This window comes from Octopus bimaculoides, chromosome 1 (genome assembly GCF_046866305.1).
Source record: "Octopus bimaculoides isolate indiv1 chromosome 1, ASM4686630v1, whole genome shotgun sequence".
Taxonomy (NCBI): domain Eukaryota; kingdom Metazoa; phylum Mollusca; class Cephalopoda; order Octopoda; family Octopodidae; genus Octopus; species Octopus bimaculoides.
The window spans coordinates 177161463-177170500 of NC_142928.1; the positions used below are offsets into that span (position 1 = coordinate 177161463).

At 35.5% G+C, this 9038-nt stretch overlaps 1 non-coding gene across 1 annotated transcript; it reads left to right on the forward strand.

Annotated features, from left to right (window-relative positions):
- Positions 1–1126: 1126 nt before the first annotated feature.
- Positions 1127–1199, forward strand: Trnar-ucg (transfer RNA arginine (anticodon UCG)). Its single transcript has one exon. It is a non-coding gene; the product is annotated as a tRNA-Arg (tRNA).
- The last annotated feature ends 7839 nt before the right edge of the window (positions 1200–9038 follow it).

Here is a 9038-nt window from a genome sequence, read left to right on the forward strand (position 1 = left end):
TTTTCTCTTCGTTGTATAGTTGTTTTGTGTGTTATGGTCTGCGAGTCACAGATGATGAGATTAAGCGCATTCATTACTGGCCATATTTTTTATTCATTTATTTATTTCCAGTCCTCTGCAGGACTGTCATAATCTTTCATAGATATAATCTTTACTGGATTCAGCCATTCGTTTCACAGTTGTTGATTCTTTATGTAGACCAAATGTGCTATCTGTAAGTGCTCTAACTGCGCGTGCGTTGGTTTTCATTTTTTTTAAAATATCGTCTGTGAATGCTTTGAATGTCAAGAAAGTGTTGTATGTAGCTCCTACTATCTTTTGTCTTCAGTGCGCATGTGGTAAACTTATTTCACTAATTACGTTTACTTGGTTGTTGAATTTGATTTTCCTCTTGTGTTACTTTCTAGAAGACGGATTTGGTAGGTGCTGCTTTAAGACCTTATTTATTTTTTATTTAGTCAGGTTTGTGGATGATAAATCAACATGTGCAGAAAGTGTGCCACTGTGTTTGGAGAATTAAAAGCTATTTTTTGGGAAGCTGATTTCTTATTGATAAATTGAAAGAAACTGTGCCACTGTGTTTGAAGAATCGTAGGAATATGTGACAGGGATCGTATCATCATATGAGGATGGATGATTTCACGATATGCGCAAAAAATCGTAAAGATATAATTTTAATAGTGTAGGTGAGAGAAGAGATCTTTGTAGCGTTCCATTAGGGGAAAGTAAATTCTTGATATCTTTTCTGTATGGTTAGCTGAAAAATAGGTTGATATATTCGTTTTTTGTTGCTTTTTAAATAGGTGTTGAGTAGTATCGTGTATATATAAGTTATATATAAGTCGAATACTCTATTCGTATCGGTTATATTTAAAAACAGAGCGTGCAAGAGAAATTTTACATTGCTTTAGTTATAAATTTATATTTAAAGTTTGTCACTTTTGTGTTGGTTGATAGTAGGCTTGAAAGGAGAATGTATAGGGATGTGAAATAATGCTTAAGATATTAAAGAAAATTTGAGGTAGACATGGGAGTGTTGTTTTGGGGAGGAGCAACAGCTTGCGCAGTGGATTTATTATTATTATTTTATTTTTTTGTAGGGATTTTAAATGATTATGATTAAGCTGGCCGCGTGGCCTAATGGATAAGGTGTCTGACTTCGAATCAGAAGATTGCGAGTTCGAGTCTCGTCGCGGTCGAATACTCTTTTAATAGGTGCAGGAGTAGCTGTGTAGTAAATAGCTTGCTTACCAAGCACATGGTTCCGGGTTCAGTTCCACTGCGTGGCACCTTGGGCAATTGTCTTCTACAATAGCCTCGCGCCGACCAAAGCCTTGTGAGTGGATTTGGTTGACGGAAACTGAAAGAAGCCCGTCGTATATATATATATATATATATATATATATGCATGTGTGTTTGTGTGTCTGTGTTTGTCCCCCCACCATCGCATGACAACCGATGCTGGTGTGTTTACGTCCACGTAGCCTAGCGGTTCGGAAAAAAGAGACCGATAGAATAAGTACTAGGCTTACAAATAATAAGTCCTGGGGTCGATTTTCTCGACTAAAAGCGGTGATCCAGCATGGCCGCAGTCAAATGACTGAAACAAGTAAAAGAGTAAGCTAAGGTTACAAATTTTGTGTTTCATTGCTAGACAGATTTCGTTATTTAATATATCGTTGCTTTGAAAAGGCATCTGAGTAACAGCGACATCTGCCGTTACATCATATTAATCTTCTGATCACCAATATCAATGAATTCTTTACATTCTACTTGTCAGTAACATTCATCTAATCCTCCCCAGCTTTTTTCCTTCGGAAATCAACCTACTGAACTTTATACTTTATAATATGATTTGGTGTACAAATATATTTAAACTAAGATTCTTCAACACAAAAGCCATGTTTCGTTATATGTTTCTTAATGTCCAGTTTTCTCATATCCAAGCGACATTTGTTACACGCGAGAAAGAAACTTTTATTTCACATGGTACTTCATACGACCTTAGTATGACGATGAGAAAATGTCATCCTATACTTCTCTGCAAATGGATTCTGCGCCAGTCACTAACATCTGCTATACTTCAATTTTTAGTTATTTATCTTTCTGTTTTTTATTGTTATAGATGCTATTGCTGTTCTAGTACTGGTGACAGATATTTTATAGTTGTATTTGTTATCGCTTTTGTATTGCCAACTGTTATTGTAATGTTTACTCGTTCTATTATTGTTGGGTTACTTGGAGCAGCTCTGCTTGAAAATGTTCTCTGACGTGGAAATAGTTGTTGAATGAAACAATCACTCTCTGTTTTAGTCAAGCAAGTTCCTTAATTATCATGGAACATAATTACACAAAGATTATTTGTGTGGCGCATAATGTTATAAAAATTAAATATAATGACTTGTGCTCTTTTAAAAATCGTTGGGAATTAGTTGAAATAGATTTAACAACCGTATCAGCCAGAGTTACGACATTAACACTCCTTTATCGAATAGATGAAAACAATGTCTATCGATTAAGAATATCGAAGTTCTTTGTGAACTAAATCCGTCTCTCAGTTTGGATTGTTTAAGATTTGAACAATCAGAACTTAGCTTTTGAATTATATTTATTGTTTGTAAAGATATGATCATCAATACTTCTGCTTTCTTCTCTTTCATAAATGTCTGGCTTTGTGCCAATATAAAAGTATTACTATTTCAATAGAACAAATAGTCTGTTGGAACTAACAGAGAGAGTTGGAAGTTGACCATATTTAGGTGAATGAAATATATAATGAATCGATATTAGATCGGGAAACCAGTGTCTTGACCATTCCACTGTCCTTGTTAACGTATCTGTGAGCTGTTCAGTGGTTCTCATTCACAGGCAGGTACCAAGCAAGAATTATAGAACCAACAGGAGAACTTGTAAGCAATTACTCAGCCTGCCAGAAGTAGCGATCAAATGTATACTAAATCGTACACAGCAAACGAAGGGCACATTGTAAATTTAATAACATGGCAGTAAAGAAGTCTGGTCATAGATATGTTTCTCAAACCTAACACTAAAGAGCAACAATAAATAAAACATCTGCAGATAAATAAAACGGCATGGAGCGGTATCCAGGTGAAAATATGATAGGACTATGAACTGAAGAATGTTTTGTTAAATCGAAATCTGGGTTAAAATCTTCTATTGAGGGAAATTTTAGGTCAACTGGACATGTATATTCTATGTAGACGAATCCTTCAAATACTGCCATAAGGAGACGCTATTCGTTTGTAGTAGTTTGTTATTCTTTCTCGTATTTCTGCTACAGGCTTGCCTTCAAAGGTTTACTTAAGAACAATCATAGTACAATGCCTGTACCCGCAGTCGATGTTTTCCCCATGGTCATTGGCATAGCAATACTAAAAGGACACGAACACTTAACCTCTTGGTTAGCGGCCGTGTTCCTTCGTTACACAAGTATTTGGTATTATTTTTACAACCACTAAAGCGGTGAGCTGGCAGAATCGTTGGGAGAAACGTTAGCACGCCGGGCGAAATACTTAGCGGTATTTCGTCTGCCGCTACGCTCTGAGTTCAAATTCCACCGAGGTCGACTTTGCCTTTCATTCTTTCGGAGTCGATAAATTAAGTACCAGTTACGCACTGGGGTCGATGTAATCGACTTAATCCCCTTATCTGTCTTTGTTTGTCCCCTCTATGTTTAGCCCCTTGTGAGCAATAAAGAAATTAGAATCCTTACCGCGCCTGGCAAAATGCTAAGTCAAATTTCGTCCGTCTTTCTGTTCTTAGTTCAAATTCCGCCGAGGTTGACTTTGCTTTTAATCTTTTGGGGGCCGATGAAATAAGTACCAGTAAAACACTGGGGTCGATGTAACGGACTTAACCCCTGCCTCCGAAATTGCTAGGCCTTGTGTCAAAATTTGAAACCATTATTCATGTGCATCTGTGTGTGTATGTGTTTCATAGTAGTAGGTTTCTAAACCTACCTATCTATATTCGCACTGCGGTCGATGTAATAGACTTAATCCCTTTGTCTGTCCTTGTTTGTTCCGTCTATGTTTAACCTCTTGTGGGCAATAAAGAAATAAGAATCGTTAGCACGCCGGGCAAAATGCTTAAAGGTATTTCGTCTGTCCTTATATTCTGAGTTCAAATTCCGTCGAGGTTGACTTAGCCTTCCATCCTTTGGGGATCGATAAATTGAGTACCATTGAAACATTGGGGTCGATGTAATCGACTAGTCTCCTCTCCCACCAAATTTCAGGCCTTGTGCCTATAGTAGTAAGGATCATTTTTAGTACCACTACTTTGCTAGTTAATCGTAAACACAACGGTTGCTTCTTGTAAGGTTAAGGGCTGAAAGAAATAGAGCGAACAGCATGGCCATATATTGCTCCTCGAGTGCACAAATTATACTGCAAAGTAGGAAATCGAATATATCCAACGTGCTTTCTATAAGAGAAAAATTAAATATTCATATTGGCAATAAAATTGGCTGGATATTCGGAAGAAAAGAAGCTGGTGGAAGTTTAACCTGATAGTAACAAAGTAATATCACTGACATGAAGCGTGCTCCTTTATATATATATATATATATATATATATATATATATATATATATATATACACACACACAAACAACTCTCGCTAGTCCATTCATTATTCTATTTTTGCCTCACATAAAGACTTCGATACATTAATGCATACACACACAAACATACATACAAGCAGGCAGTCAGACATCACACTCCGACACATACACACATGTATATATATATATATATATATATATATATATATATATATATATATATATATATATATATGCATATATTATACATTTACACACACATATAAACCCATATATGTATAAACTCATATACTTGTATACCTACACATATACGTATGTGCACTCATTTGTGTGTGTGTGTGTGTGTGTGTGTGCGTGTGTGTGTGTAGGAAGTTGTGATGTGCTTCAAGAGACGATACAGTCTTTTCCCTTCATTTTTCCATTAACATCCTTTCAACTTTTTTTTTCCTTCTAAAAATCTCCAACACTGGAGCAATCTAAAAGACACGCAAGAGATATTAAACGTTAGAAATCTTATACTTCGGCTAATCTTTTATCACTTCAATGATTTGGGGTATATAAGTATTTGTGTGGATGAAAATATATAGTATGTGTGTGTGTATCCGTATATATGTGTGTGTATGTGTGTGCGTATGTGTGTGTATGTATATATATGTGTGTGTGTGTGTGTGTGTGTGTGAGTGTGTGTGTGTGTGCGTGTGTGTGTATGCTTATATTTATGTATAAAATATATGTAGAAGCAAACAGATAAGAGGGCGAGAGAAACAGAGAGACAGACAGACAGACAGACAGGCAGGCAGGCAGATAGATAGATAAATAGATAGATAGATAAATAGATAGATAGACAAACAGATAGATAGATGCATACATACAAACATACGTACATGTATACATTACATTCATATATACATACATATATACGTACATATATTCATACGTATGTACACTGTCTACAAATTTGTGTGTTAAAAAGGTGAAATAAAATATAAAAGTGCAAAAAAATTAAATAACAAATACACATATCATACACAGATATAAACACATATCGGACTGTATATATATATATATATATATATATATATATATATATATATATATATATATATATATATATATCGTATGTGTATTTACAACTTGACATTGTTGCACATTTTGAATTCCATTTCGTTCTTTTCCTCGCTGACGTGCTTAATTTAAACAAGTAAATAAATATATATGTAGGAACGTGTTTATGTATTATACATGCCTGCACAACTATATATATACATGCACAAACACACACACATATATACAAAAATACACGCATACATATACATATCGCTTTTTTTTTTCATTTCCACTTTCTTCTATTCACTATTTTCTCTCAAAAGTGTGCACGAGCGATCGTCTGTATGTCAATGAGTTGTATGCGCATGTACCCATTTCCACAGTGTTAGTCGCTAGCTGAGCATGTGTGTGATTAACGTATATTTGTATATTTTTAGAAGAATATTTTGAAATGAAGCTCTTTCATGCTGGCTTCCCTTTATTATTGATCTCAAGACATTTAAATTCTGCCATTAAAATTCATCTACAAGATGTAACAACGTCAACATGAATAAACATATTCTTAATAACACGCCTCCACACATGCTGTAGCATATTCTCTATCTCACTCTCTCTCTCTCTCTCTCTCTCTAGGTCTTAGTAGGCACAACATGTGAGCTATTTCTAGCATATTAAATGTCCACCCTACTGGTCATCTTTCTATATATAAAAATATACCTTAATCCCCTTAGATCTCAGATATTTTTTCTGAATCTCTCGGATTCTTTCAATATGCTAGCTTCCTGGTAATAAATCGATATTAATTAATATTTGATTTTTACCCTATGTTTTAATTATATATATATATATATATATATATATATATATATATATATATATAGTTGTAGTATATTGTCAACTTAATGTGACAATCCCATTAAGGGAATACACTACTGCCGTTTAGCCCTAGGAAGCTGGACCGCTTCCTGTCGGCCTTGACACAATTACTGTGTCCTTAAGTTTGCGAGGGGGAAACAAGCTCCTCCACCCAGCCTAGCCAGCATTCAGGGACATGTTTCTGAGTCTTATATATATATATATATATATATATATATATATACATCTGCATAAATGGATACAGGACGTCACCAACAGTAAACAACATGAAATACGAAAATAAATTAGTTCAATACACAAACAACGAGAGAAACAAATAGAAAACAGGACAAGTAACATAAAGATCGACCCTTCATCAGTTGTCGGCTGCCTATCTACTTTTCATTTTGAACACACACCACACGCGCGCGCACGCGCACACACACACACACACACACTCACACACAAATATATATACATAGCACGGGCGCCGCTTCGAACGCCGCAGGTCAATCAAGAGCATGCTTATAGTTATTTTTTTTTCTTTGTGACATCCACAGTATTGTGCATCAACAATTCTTCTCCCAGGGCGAGACCGTCGCTCGAGAGTACTACTAAGTACTAAATACTACAAAGCCGAGGTCGACTTTGCCTTTCATCATCAGGATCGATAAATTAAGTACTAGGGAAACACTGGCGTCGATGTAATCGACCAGTCCCCTCACCCCAAATTTCAGGCTTTGCGCCTTTAGTAGAAGGGGTTATTATTATAATTATCGTTGTTATTATTATTATTATTATTGAGTGAGAGAGCAGTGCATGCCATCAAAGTGACACTGGGGTAAATATTATTATTATTATTATTATTATTATTATTATTATTATTATTATTATTATTATTATTATTGTCATCGTTGTCGTTGTTGTTGTTGTTGTTGTTGTTGTTGCAATCATCATTATTTTAGTGGCGAGCTGTCAGAATCCTTAGCAGTATTTCCTCCGTCTGCGTTGAAATTTCGCTGAGGTCGATTTTCCTTTCATTCTTTCGGGATCGATTGAAGTACCAGTTGAGTACTGCGGTCAAAGAAATATTATCTAAAGTACGTGTGCCTTTTAATCATGAAGTAAACCTGGTAATTACTTCAGTTAATTAAAATCGAAATTATCTGCCTTCACTTAGATGTCAAAGTAATGTGTACACATGACATGCGCAGGAGTTGCACAAGTTTTTAAATGTGATTGCAGCGTGAATGCCAAAGGTTAGCCATTCAGAAACTCAGCAAGACTGTCAACTTAGCTCTAACATTTATTTGTAATATGGTGTCAAGTTTGCATCCCCCGAAACTGCGACCTGTTCACTGACAAAAAAATTCTGTTGCATCATTTTTTTTATGTATAATATAATGATTATTTTTCTACTCTAAGGGGAGGAGGCCAATCGATTAGATCGATCCCAGTTCACAACTGGTACTTAATTTATCGACCTCGAAAGGATGAAAAGCAAAGTCTCGGTGGAAGTTGAACTCAGAACGTAAAGACATACCGCTGGCAGAATCGTTAGCAAGCCGGATGAAATGCTTTACGGCATTTCGTACGTCTTCATGTTCTGAGTTCAAATTCCGCCCAGGTCGATTTTGCTTTTCATCCTTTCGGGGTCGATACGGTGAGTACCAGTTGAGTACTGGAGTGCATGTAAGCCACATGCCCTCTCACCCGAAATTGTTAGACTTGAGCGAAAATTTGAATTCAATGGATAGACAGCAGCTAAAATAATGTAGCCAATTAACGGAAGTAAACTTATACACACACACGCACATACACACACATATATATATATATATGTATTTTTATATATATATTGCGTGTGTATCTATGTGTGTGAGACTTTGTGTCTGTGTGTGAGACACTGTGTCATGACAACCAGTGTAGGTGTGTTTATGTCCCCGTAACCTAGTGGTTCGGCAAAAGAGAAAGATAGAATAAGTATTAAGCTTAAGAAAATAAATTCTGGGGTCAATTTGTTCGACTAAAACCATTCAAGGTGATGCTCCAGCATGGCTGCAGCCAAATGACTGAAACAAGTAAAAGAATAAAAGAATATTGAGATTATGTATATCATATTAATATGTTAGGATTTTCGTGTGGTTCTAGATTTTGCTGGCAAACTTAATCTGGCAGCAAATTCTAAACATAGAGCTAAGAACCGACGAAAAATAAAAATAAGAGATAATAATGTCTTGGCCTCAAAATTCTCTGTAGATACTAGGGAACATATACTGAAATGCTTCATTCTAGTTGGTCAATACATGATTAATCATTGGATTTTTCTTCTGCAGTATATATGCTACCAACAACAAAAGCAAACAACATAGAAATCAATAAGATTAAGAGCAAGAGTGAAAGATACTCAATAGATTAAAGTATTCACACAGGTCTTCGGTTTCTCCTAATTTTAACTGTCTTCCTGTCAAAATGCTCCTATCTGTGAAATGTTACCCTTTGCGTGCCATTCAGATCAAATGACCAATTATTTTCGATCAAAATATATTAA